At 39.1% G+C, this 13,742-nt stretch overlaps 1 protein-coding gene across 1 annotated transcript in view; it reads right to left on the bottom strand.

Annotated features, from left to right (window-relative positions):
- The window catches only part of LOC147423321 (uncharacterized), a 224,154-nt gene that overhangs the window by 36,324 nt on the left and 174,088 nt on the right, over positions 1-13,742 (bottom strand). The gene's annotated exons all lie outside the window — the stretch shown is intronic.

Genomic DNA, 13,742 nt, shown 5'->3' with positions numbered 1-13,742 from the left:
CAATGCCTAAAATGAAAGCAACTAAGTTAGAAGATTACAAAAACCTGTTGCAAATCACACAAGCCTTGATGGAAAAACAAAATCTTCAGCAAGAAGATATAGGAGAACCAAAAGAAGATGAGACCAAAGTCCTAGGAGAAAAAGCTCCAAAAAAGGAAGTACAACAACCTAAACTGCAAGTTCTTGATAGTGAAGAAGTATGGGGCGGGGTGCTGATAGTTGAAGAAGATTGGCCAAACTATCTATGGAAACGAGTTAGGGAAGGAGAAGATGGGAGCTTGACTCTGAAATCAACACCAATAAAAGAAGTTCGGTTTGACAGATCACCCATGAAACTAGGAGAACAATTTTTGTATGGAGATTGGGGATCAAAACAGTCACACTTTACGAAATACCAAAACCTTGTGAACACTACCGTCTTACTTAGGTGAGAATGAAGAGAAATCCATGATCTACAAAACAATAAAACTAGAAAGGCCAAGACGGACTTTGATGTGGCTAATTTACAATCCATTATGGCGATACCAATTCAATGCACAATCACTCTGGGGGATGCAAACTGAGACCACACCTATGGGGAGATATACAAACTACCATGGGAATGATGGGATTGAAAGGAGTATCTCAGATGAACCTGGAAAAATTGCAAAAAGAAGGGACACAGACTAGATTTGTCAAGTCAATACCTATGAATAAGGCAGGGGACTATTGTGAAGGGAATGAAGGAAACATGACCATTCCAGTACAATACAATGATGTAACAACTATGGCTATTTTAGACAATGGAGCAGGCATATCCATAGCAACCAAAAATATTTGGGAAGCTTGGGAAAAGCCAACAATTAGGCAGACAAGAATGAAACTACAATTGGCATATGGACACATAGAGAAGCCAATGGGACTACTAGAGAATGTGATAGTCACCTCCTGCGTGATTGACTACTAGCACATTTTTTCCATTGTAGACTTTGGAAAGGAACTCAATTATAAAATCATGTTAGGAAGACCTTTCATGAGACAAACACAATTGGTCCAAGATTGGGGCAACGACTATCTCTACCTAAAACAAGTAGGGGCACTCACTTGAGTGAACTTGAAGGACCATTCTTACAAGGATTTCTTGAGGACACCAATACAGGAATTGGACTTGAAAACTTGTGCAAAAACTGAACTACCATCATGGGTACATAAAAACACTCCAATTTGGATGTGTGGTGCTTCTCAATCGATAAGCCTACCAAAGAAAGACTTTGTTTTGGATACAGATGTAAATAATGCAGATTACATACCAGAACCACTCCTTGAACATTTTTTTCAACCCTTTTAATGGACTCAAATCTTGGTCACCATGGATGTACGTATTAATGAATCCTACACCTACACATTTTTGTGACAAAGAGGGCTATGATATAGTCCCCATCCAAATGGTATCTATTGAGATGATCGAGGAGCAACAGGTCTTCTCTGATCACTATTATGATTCTACGGACGAGTGGGAAGAAGAACCAATTACAACAAAGGGATCAGACTCTAAGAAGGAGCAGGTAAGAGCCAAGCTTCTACTCAGAGGAGGGGAAGAAATATTTTTTGAGTTTCCAAACCAACACCGAAGATGCCAACAAAGATACCCAAAAAATGAGACCATAATTTAAGAAAGAAAACTACAAAACATCCATTGGAAATTGAGACTAAATTCTTGATGAAAGTGAATGCAACGGACTTCATAAAAGACAAGAAAAGTGGAAGATATCCAAACATAGAGCATGAAAAGATACTGAACCAAACAAATCCAAGGTCGATTAAGCCAAATAAAATCAAAGGGAAAGAACCTCTCATGACCAAGACAAAGTGAAAGAGAAAGGAACACATTCAAATCAAAATGTTCCTACCAAAACTGGGAAGCCGAAAGATAAATTTGGCTATCAAGGTAAGAATCAATTGTCTCTTGAAGACATAGAGTGCTATTGTAAGAATAATAAATGTTTTAAATGCAGTGCAAAAGGTCATTCTTACCACATGTGCCCTCAAACAATGCAAAGAAGGAGCCCCTAGAACTGCAATGGTATTTGTTCAAGAAGAGGGTAATCTTTCACCTAGAAGTCCCTTATGCTATGCATGGTGTCATAAAATCTAATATGTACCTATTCCAATTGATTTTCTCATATTTAACTGATCATTTAATGTGGTAAAATAAATGGGAACAAGAGTTAGAATATACATATGTGCTTTTAGACCTATCTCAGCACGGGACCAAAGGGAGAGAAGGCTACATCTCATTGAGGGCCCAAAAAAGAGATGGTCTACCAAAGAGCAATGAGCAGATAATGGAGCTTAAAAGACCTTAGGGTTAGCTTCATTAAAAACCTCCAAAGGTTAGTTCTAAACTTCCTTAGGCAAGCTAGGAATGTGTTTGAGGTGACTAAGGTGCTTGAGGTGCTTAATGACTAAGGTGCTTGATGTGCTTGATGACCAAGTTTATTGAGGTGCTTGATGACCAAGGTGCTTGAGGTGTTCACCTCAAACATGAGCCCTACATAGGAGGGGGTAAGCCCTAAAGGTAGGGGATGAGAGAGAACACACTCACACACACTCAAGGCATGCCCAAGACACAAAAGGCATAAAGGACACATGTCAAGTCCCTAGCCATGTTGCCCATAATAGTGTGCCTAAATCCTATTGGATGGCCTTTAGGAAGGTCCAATGAGAATTTGGATCCAATTAAATAATTAATTAAGCTCTCTCCCTCTCTCTCAAAGGGGAAAATAAGGACACTGTCCAAATGCTACCTCTATTGCTAGTTATGACCAAAGCCTGTGATTGACTAGGCCTTTGCATGTGCCAGTAGGGTGCAAGCTAGTGCTAGGAGAGAGAGAGGGTTGACCAAGGCAACGAAAATCTCTCACTTTTGGGCACTCTCACACACACTCTCACACACACTCACACATTATCTCATGTGCTGAGTAAGAACTCCATCTGCTTTTCCAAGATTGAGAAGTAGAGAGCCTACACCAACACCTCTTGGCTATGGAATGCAAATCCTGTCAAGAGTCGAGGTTCAAAGCAATGTTGATCATCTTCATCATATCCCTTACTATGATATGCTATGCTCTAAGAGTAATGATATGTGAGGAGAGTACTTATTTTCTCGTAGGAATACATCTTCTTCTCTTCCCTTCCCTCATTGCATGTTAGCTAACCCTAACATGTTAGCTAACCCCGGATTGAGTCCGGGGATAAGTTCATGTTATTGGAAGTTAATTATGGGCATAATATTGGTGCATGAAGCTTACCATCTTCATAGCATCAACAAGGTCTCAAGGAACACAAAGAATTTATTGTACCAAGTCTCTCTTTATGGGAGAATCTATAATACAAAAGTCTATTGGAGGGGGGACCGGATCCAAGTAAATCCAGTCCTCAAGTGTTATCAATTTCTCTAATTCTCTCTCTCTTTTGCAAGTATTGTCCAAGTAAATCTAGTCCTCAATTGTTGTCAATTTCCCTAATTCTCTCTCTCTTTTGCAAGTATTGTCCATGCCAAGCTAAATAGGTAAAATGTTTATTTTGCTACCTTCAATCAAGTACTCTCCCTATGTTCATTAAGAATTCTCCTGAGGAAATGCTCACTATTGTCACTTTAATTCCACTACAATCAATGGTATTAGCAATTTTCTATTACATTGGTATCAAAGAAATTGGCTCCTCTTTTCTTGCTTAAGAAGAAATGTCCTTAAATTGTCCATGAAAGGTTGGAGTTGTTCATTGCAAAAGAGTAAGTGGGACATGGATTTCTTATCCCTGTTGAAATGAACACAGCTTGAGGTACACCGTTGAGAACTATAGACTTAATAATGGAGTCTTTTGGGGTTTTCCTTTGGCTTAACCACTATTGAGCTACTATCAAGCTCAATAGGAACTATATCAACCAAGCACTGATAGACCCTCTCCACTACTCATTGCAATTAATGGTCTCTAAAGCATGGGTATGGCTGCTTGAGTGCTAATTTTCAAAAGTTAAGAAGTAGCAACTAAAGTTTTGAGGTTTCCAAAGAACAAAGTAGCATATACATAAATTTAGTTAGCATGGGAGACAATAATAAAGAAAACATAATGAAAATTGAAAACTTTGATTTGCACATGAAGGTGCTACTAATGATGCCCCTGTGCTTGTGAACTTTCTTGTCACTAGGTTGCAACAAGCCATGGGTAGCCCCGCTTTACAAGCCAAAGTTGCCCAACAACTTCGTACGCATGGGATTCTCCAAATTCCCCAAGAGGAGAGAGAGCTTAGGATGCCTCTTGTTGAGACTCCCAAAAGAAGACTCTCTCTAGTGAGAGAAGAGGAGAAATCATACGAAAGAGAAATAAGTGAATCTCCTCTTCTCTCTCCAATGAGAGAAGAGGAGAAATCATACAAAAGAGAAATAAGTGAATCTCCAAACCCTTCAAAAGATGTGGCTCCATGAAGATGATGGTCCCAAGATGATCTCCAATTCCTCCCAAGAGGAAAAGTTCATTATATAGTCCTTCCCCTTGTAGTTCCAAGAAGGAAGAGAGGAATACAAAGAAGAAAAGGGAGAGAAAGAGGTCACCCTCTACTCCATCTTCATCATCTTCCTCCTCTTTTGATGAAAGCAGTGGATTATCTCCTAATGAGTTTGAGAGGAGAGGACATCGGAAGTCCTATGCTGCTTTGAAAAGGTCCTACAAGCTCAAGAAGTTCAAAGAGGGAGGCAAGAGGAACCATTCACCTTGCAGGATGGTTATCTAAGCTCTATGGAAATAGGATATGTGTTACTAACTCACTTCATGATGATGAGAAAGTAATGTACAAATATCATGCTCCTCCTTATGCAGGGCATAGCGGGATTCAACCTACTCTTAGGGGAGTAGAGACCTACTTCTATTGGCCCACTATGAAAGTAGACATACAAGAGTATGTTTTAAAATTTGTAGTGTGTCAAAAGACAAAGTATGATAGAGGAAAGCAACCTGGAATGCTCCAGCTATTGCCAATTCCTAATTCACCATGGGAGAGTATATCCATGGATTTCATCTTTGGATTGCCCAAGTATATCCATGGGAATACAGGAATATGGACAATAATCTACAAGTTTAGCAAACAAGCACATTTTATATCTGTCAAAAAGACTATTAAGGCATATAAAATGGCAACTCTCTTCATATCTCATATTTTCAAGTACCATGGCTTTCCAACATCCATAGTGTTAGACAGAGATCCTAGAATGACCAGTAATTTCTATAAGGGTCTCTTTGAGAATCTAGGTCTATTACCCAAAAACGGATGGCCAAAGTGAAATAGAAAACCTTCACATTCTAGATCTACTAAAAACTATGTTACGGAAGTAGATTAATGTTGACAATGGGAGAAGTACCTACCCCTTGTAGAGTATGCATACAATGACACTGTACAAACTGCCTCTGGAAAGACATCTATTGAGGTCATAGAGGGAAGATCTAAAAGTCCCTTGATACTTAAAGTTCATGGAAAGATCTTTGCTGCAGATGAGTATAGCGAGATTTGCAAGATTTTTTTTGAAATATTAAAGAGGCTATATTCATCTCACAACAAAGACAAAAGGCTGCTGCTGCTCATAAGCACCAAAGAGCCTTAACCTTTAAGGAAAATGATTGGGTCTTTCTTAAATTTCCCAAGGCTCGTCTAAGGCAAACTACAAGAAAAAATCCTACGGGCCACCAAAAGTATTATGCTAAGCTAGCAAAAAGATACTATGGTCCTTTTCAAATCCTTAAACCAATCAATGAGATGGCTTATCAACTAAAGTTTCCCACTCATTGGCTCATACACAATGATTTTCATGTGAGCCTACTTAAGCCTTACAAAGGAGAGCCACCAAGTGAACCAATAATTGAGGACCCGCTGGAGATCGAAGATCAAGAAGAGGTGCTCCAACCCAAATCCATCCTTTGATATAGACAAGGTACTAAGACATGGTAAGATTATCTGACGATATCTTATTAATTTCAAAACTTATCCTTTTAAAGATGCTAGATAATGCAAGGAGCACAACTTAAGGATAGTATGAACCTTGTCAATGCTTACAATGCTACATTAGAGTAAGCAAATGTGAATGCCTTTTAGATAAACAATGTTTTTTTCTTATAAGACTAGTTCTCTTTTTATGAGAGTAAGCAAATGGATGCCATTTTGAGAGATAATATGGCCTAGGTATTGAATCTCTTGCAAGAAAAATTCACTCTTCTTTTGATTAATGAAAAGTTTATTCTCTTGAAAGATTACATGGAGGTGTTACTTATGCTCCTCAAGAGAATTGGATTAGATGATGATATCATCAAAAATACTCCAGTAAACTTGTGGTAGGGCCTAAAAATTTTCTCCATTAAATGGTTGAATGCGGCCAGAGCATTTGTCAGGACAAAAGGCATGACAAGATATTCATAATAAAGACCAAACATTGTGCAAAAAGAAACATTTACAATATCTTCATTGACTATCCTTATTTGATGATATCCACTTTTAAGGTCAATCCTACTAAAGTAGATAGAACCTTGTAACTTATCAAAAAGATCTTCCACGCATGGCATGGGAAATCTATTTTTGATAGTGATCCTATTTAGTGCCCTATAGTCAACACACATATGATAGGTACCATCTTTCTTTTGTACTTGAAGGACTGGTGAACAAAAAGGAGAGGAGCTAGGCCTTACCATCCTTTCTCAACCAGTTCATGTACTTGCCTCATGATATCCTCATGATATCCTCTTGTTGAGCTTGTGAAACTTGATAGGGAGGATTATTGGGCAGTGAGCTCCCAGGTAGACACTCTATTATATGGTCATCATCCCCGCGTTTTGGAGGTAACTCTCTAGGGATGTCACCGATAAAAACATTTTGGAATCTATTTAGGAAATTAGACCTCTAATTATATTTGATTCCTACTACTTTGATTTAGTAAAACATTAGGATCATTTATGGACTCTTTAACAAAAATCATGTACACGAAAACTGATCTTTTCATTGACTTATCAAAAGCAAGCATATTTACAAGGGATATAGTACAACCCAACTCATTAGCATCTATGTACATGTTCTTTTCCATGTAGTTTAAATAAATCCTCTTTTCAGGGAGCTACATATTGGCAGCCATGTGGTTTAACCATGGTGCCCCTAAGATAACATCCTCATGTTGGAGAGGGGAGATGGAAAATTCCTCTTTGTCGACGTAGATTTGGAGATGAAGCCTCAATTTCCCAATCAAGGGAGTAACGAAGGCGTGTTGTCCCTTGAAATCCCCATTGGTAGTCAGAGTGTCTCCCATCTCAAAAGCTTGTATGCCTAACTTAGTGGCCAACTCTATTGCTATGAAGTTGTGAGTAGAGCTAGGGTTGAAAATGATAAAGGCATCATGTTTTCTTACCCTTTCCCAAGCATAGGTAAGGGATGATCCTTTGCAATGAGTATCTTCTTTTGGAGCTTCAATCGTAGAATCCCTAGGTGGCTCATTGTGTGCATTTCTTTTGGGGCATGTCCGATAGCCATGTCCTTGCTCCCCGCACTTGAAACATTTTTTGTCTTTGCAAAAATTCTCTAACTCTTCAAGAGAGAGTTTATTCTTACCTTTGTAGAATCCTTTCCCCTTAGTTTTGTTGTTGTTGTTGCTAGAGTTGCCTTCGGAAGATTTTTGAGCACTCTCCCCTCTAAGCTCATTTTGATCTCTAGTTTCCATGGGCTTAGAATTCCTCCTAGACCCTTGTTGGAAATTAACATGTGAAGCAACCATAGTATGGTGGATGACTTCAATGATGGTCCTAGGCCTTTGAGAGTTGACATACTCAGTCATGTCTTTAGGTATCCCACCACAAAACTATTGTTTTTGTTCTCCAAGGTCTATCTTTTGGTAGACCGTAGCTTTGAGATGTAAATCCCAAAACTTGTCCATATACTTGTGAATAGACTCGTTGGGAGATAGCTTCAAGATTCGTCATTCGGTAAGAACTTTGTCTTTGGCATCGCTTGCAAGAAGCTGCTTCATTATGAAAACTCTTAGACGGTTTTTCATGTATTTGGAGCTTCACCATAACCTTGTAGACAATCCCACCATTGTCGGGCAGATTTTTAAAAATGGATAGCCAACAATTCAATGTGGGCAACAATTCAATGTGGCCTTTTGCAAGTATTGTTCATGCCAAGGTTACTAGGTAAAATATTTGTTTTTCTACCTTCAATCAAGTACTCTCCCTATTTTCATTAAGAATTCTCTTGAGGAAATGCTCACTACTATCACTTTAATTCTACTACAATCATGTAAGGTCTCTGACCCCGATCAAAAAGAGCACCGTGTACCACGTAATGATCAAAATAGAAAAAGTTACTATTTTTAGCAGTTTTCCGAATTCTGTCAGTGTCATGATGTTTAGAATGTTATAAAGCTTTGAAATGTGAAATAAAATAATTTTTGTGAAAATTTTCCAAATATAGTAAGTTTTTGGTCACCCGACCAGTCTAGTTTTGACCGTCTCGAAAATCTGCACCCGTACCCCGAATTTGAAAAAAATGCATTTTCGAACCCCGGGGGGGCTGCTAAGTATGTCAGGTAATCGGGCCAGTACACCTTAGTTAGAGCTTGCTATAGCAATTTTCGGCATCAAAATCCGACTCGTATGACCCGTTTTAGCCTAAAACCAGTTTTTCATAAAATTGTCCGGGGAGGCACCGGGGACCCGGGGCTGTGTGGGAACAGGTTCCAGGCCACTCCAGACCAGCTTTAGCAGCTAGGGGGCGCCCTCTTGCCTTGTGGGAGTCTTTGGGAAGTTTCCAAGCTTGCAACTAAGTGTGAGAACCAGTTAACTAAACCAACAGGACACTTGGTGGGTAGGCAACTAGACTTGCCATGCAAGGACTGAGTAGTCACTCAGATGCTTATAGCAGCACAAATCAATTTTCAGCTTGAGGAGGCCTATTTAAAGTCATGCACACACACACACACACATATGCTCACACACACACCCAGCGCACACACACACACACACACACACACACACACACACACACACACACACACACACACACACACACACACACACCTTGGGGAGGTGCTGCCGGTACACACAGTTTTTGAAGGAGAAGCAAGGAGGGAAGGTGCTGCCGAAATTCTCATCTTGAGGATTCATTGGATCAGAAAAATAAGAGGATTCTCAGCCCCTAATCACGGTAATCATGGTTTAATTACTGCTCTTCTTAATTCTCATCTTTATTCTCCAAATTCCTTAGCTACTATGCTTAATCCTGGCTATAATTCCCTATAGCTGCTTTCTAAATCTCCATAGCTATACTCCATTACATAATCATCATTCAATTAGCTAAATTATGCAGCCATTCATCATCCTTAACCAAGGATTAATGCATGATTAGGAAATATTCTCTCTCTAGGCAGCATAGTTAATAAATTGTCAGCCAGGAATAGTGTAGATTTGATGAAATTCATTCTTTTACCACTCAATAGTGTTGTAATCAAATTAAACTCAATCTTCTCTCACATTAAAATGTGATTAAGGCTGAAAATTAATCCGTCATTAGGCCATTAAGAAGAGAATTTTATGTCACACATGCCTGCGACAATCCTGCATCTTCATATTGCTCTAGGAAAATGAATGAGCTTGCTTACTTCATCTCTTTCGTGAATCAATTAGTAAAATTCTGAATCTTAATCATCTAAGCCAAGTAATTAACCTTGGAGTCATTTCCCAAAGGGTAAGTAAGGAATTACCCATAAAATTGCTAGGTCTCGAAGGAAAAATCTAATCTCTTGCCTAAGGAGGATTCTTTAATAATTCTAATATGCCATTTGGTTGTTATGATGCTCTCGGACTTTAGCTCTTTTTTTCAAGTTTATCATTTAAAGTAGTAAGTAAAATGGCCCCGGTTAAGAGAACTCGCTTCGGTGGTGTCCACGACCACGAGGCGGGAACGAGCGATACAAATGGAAAAGGAAAAGCTCCCATGGTCGAACAAGCACCGGCCATCTCTCGAGCCAATGACGAAGAAATGGAAGAGGTAGATCACAGTTTTATTCAAGTTGTTTAATTTAACATTGCATACGTTTCTCTAGGAATGAACATATCCCCAATCATGTTGGAGAAATCCGACGGAAACCTCGGCAATTGAATTCAGTTGTATATTAAAGTCTAAAGTAGGAAAAAAAATGATTGTCGGATATACTGTTGCAATAGGAAAGAATGTTTGCTAGGGAAAATTTAGCTTGGCATGTTCATTATATTTCCAATGTTGAATTAGTCATGAACCCCCTCCTGATCACAGGGGGCAGAGTTCTTGGTTAAGGGCTCTTGAATCCACGACTGCTGGTTAAGCGGTGGATACCCACGACTACTGGTTAAGCGGTGGGAACCCACGTCTGTTGGTTAAGCGGTGGGAATGTCCATGTCGTGCTTTCTATGCGGTGGACATACCTAGTTGTATGGGCAACTAGGCGTCAACGGGAGGAGTAAACTCTCGCTGGAGGGGGGGATGTTGTACCTCCAGAACATTGGAATTTTAATGAATAAGTTTGAGTAGAATTTTTACTAGCATACTGTCTTGGTGCCGCTTTGCAATACTGATTGAAGGGCTGTCTTAACGAACAATGTGATTCGAAATTAATCAAGGAATGTTTATGTTGAACAATCATTGTGGTAGTAATTAGGACACACAAGGAAGTGTGAGTGTGGGGGTGGAAAGTGGGGGCTTGGCTCAGGTTGCCAATGCCTATGAGAAGGGTGGTCCCGATTGGTCGGGAACTCTCTGTCCCCATAGTGTTTAAATTGATACTAGTAATACTCATTGCCCCTAGAGTGGTGAAGTCTCAAGTGTACGTGCCTCTGAAACATGGGAAAAAAGGCACTCGAGGATTCTCTCCTCTTGGAAAGTGGGTCTTAGGATCGCTAGAAGGTTTAAGTACGCTTCCCCTGCGAGGTGGAGTTAGATTTCACTGCTAGTAGGATCGAGCTCGACTCACTTTGTGATGAGAGATCGTCCGCTAGCTGAATCCTGAACCACTTTGTTTGCTTTCGCTATAGATCTAGTGGCCACCAGGTTCACCATTAGATCCGCCGTTTGATACGGCGGGGTGGGGACCTCACAAATCAATATTATTAGCCATAGTCTGTTACACATGGAGAAAAGTGAGAGAATATGATGCACTCATCCTCTTTGATTCTGTTACCAGACACAACTATATATATATATATATATATATATATATATATATATATATATATATATATATATATATATATATATATATATATATATATATATATATATACACACACATATATGGGATTGACATTAAAACTAGGGATACATGCTCATGACATGGACCAAACATATGATGGTGAAGGACCCTTTGAAGGCCCAGCGACTCCAGTCACACCTTTGATTGGAAAGCTAAGGCTTCATGTACAAGGGCATGTGGACAAAGAGGATTTTCTCATATCTCCACTCAAGAATGAGGATGCGTTGCTTGGAGTACCATGGTTTAGTTTTATGGCTACTTCCATCAAGTTTCCATAGAGCTTGGTGGCATTTCAGCACAAGGGTAGAGACATCACTTTGCAAGTCAATGAGAAGGGGCACACCATCCCCATTGTATCTCATGAATCTTTTGACAAATCAATAAAGAGTACTATTTTTTCTTACATGATATTTTTCAAGGTTGTTCTTAAAAATAATGTTGTCTCTTCTAACCATTCATTAAAAGTAGACATTAAGTAAAGATTGGAGTCACACATTTTTCCAATATGGTTGTGCATTGTAATTTCACAATTTATTTCAAACCATGGTAATAGTTATGATGTGTTACAACCTCAATAAGAGTTCCAAGCTATAAAGAATATGTCAATTAGTGTGCCTAAGTCTAGTAGATATCGTAAATGTGGAGCCCTAGAGGCCTTGGGTGCTCGAATATTACAAATTTTAATCCTAGGTATATAAAGCAGTGTGGAAATGGAATTAGGGTTCTCAACATCATCTGTTGAGAGCACTTCTAGTGAGAACTCATGTGGTGTGTTGTCTGATGGACACAACGAACTAACACGTAAAACACAGAGGTACACCAAACCTTGTAATACTCGCTCATTTTTTTCGAAAGAAGCGGTGTAATTCAGCTAATGAGGATTCGTAATTTAATATATTTTGTCATGCCCTCTTAGCCTCTCTGAGTCTACACCCCTTGTAAGTGGCTGAATGGCCGCGGGAAGGTCCCCTTAGCTCTTAAGTCAAAACCCTTAGTTTTGGACAAAAACATTATCATTAGCTAAGAGGATTATTGGACGTTTATTGTGAGAGCCTCTTGCTACTACAATCTGTAATCCACTTTTCTCCTTGTCTAGTAATCAGAATTCATTTTCGAATAGCACATTGTGTTCCTTGTCTATTGCTCTACAATCTAAGTGTAATCATTCTTGATTCTGCTGTGGTTCGTGAAGTCTTGCTTGTGAGCTAAATGCATTGATTTGAGGTCTTAAATGGTTGTTTTTTGATGTTTTGACCTTGGATAAGTGTTTCTATGCTTGGGGGGACCTTCCTCTATAGGTCTATTTCAGTTTTTTGCACATTTTTTGTGATGGATTGTGATTTATGTACCTTCCCAAATCACTACAAAACTTGGTAGTATTGTACCCTTGGGTGTTGTGATACCTCTCCTTAAGTTTTGTTGCATTCCGAATTCGTTTGGATGTTGAAAATGCGTGATAACCTAGAGCAATGAGATCGGATATATACTGATTTTTTGACTAGTGATTGATTTGCTTTTCTTGTAGTATGAATAGCCCCATGAGTTCACTTTGGTGATATTGAAACTCTCATTAAGTCTCCGTGTGCCATCCCGAGTCACTACCTTGCATATTGACATTATGTTAGTACCAAAAATCTATGCTACAGACGTCCGTCGTGGCGACCCGCTAACATTGGCACCACTATCGAGGGAAGTCGATCCTTAGGTAGAGACTGGTAGAGACTAGCTAGTTCTACTCCTTATGAGAAAAGAAATTTGTGAGTGAAGTACAAGAGAGTATTTTGTTCTTTGGTTTTCCCATGCTTGGAAAGGACTGTTTCACCACACACTTCATTGTCGTTTCTGTACTGTTAAATTCATTTATGTTTGTGCATCTATTTTAGTTTATAGGAGTAGGTTAAATAACAATTTCCACTATCAATATGGGCCAAAAGGATCAGGGAAAAAAATTGTCCAAAACCTTATTTTGGTGCCAAAGACCATAATTTTGAAAAGTTGAAAAATTGATGGTCAAAGCCTCAAAGCTGAACCAAACCCAACAAAACTTGCAAAAAGGGGATATACAAGCTTGCTAGAGATAGACTATGCAGAATGTTTCCAGTTTACCTGTCCAACATGAATCGTGATCCATGTACCTTTCTCGCAAAATGAGCAGAAATTGGTTCCTTTGCTTAGAACAGACTCTCAGGCATCAGAACCTTGAGTTTGGTTAGAAATAGAGTGCTAAAAGATCATTTAAATCAAGAAATTGGATTAATTAGAGAAAAACCTTGAAAATTAAGAAAATTTGGAAAAATTGAACTTTTATTTGTCCAAATTCAAAAAGGGTTGAGAATTGGGATCAACTAGAAGCAGGGAACCAACAGGACAAAAAATCATGACCAGATGCTGTCAAACATGGATCGCGATCCATGTACCTGGTAGACAATTGTAGAGGAAATTTGACCA

This window comes from Adiantum capillus-veneris, chromosome 26, assembly GCF_014529385.1.
Source record: "Adiantum capillus-veneris isolate H3 chromosome 26, ASM1452938v2, whole genome shotgun sequence".
Classification (NCBI taxonomy): Eukaryota; Viridiplantae; Streptophyta; class Polypodiopsida; order Polypodiales; family Pteridaceae; genus Adiantum; species Adiantum capillus-veneris.
The sequence above is the reverse complement of the archived record's forward strand: the minus strand, read 5'-3'. Positions and strand labels throughout refer to the sequence as shown.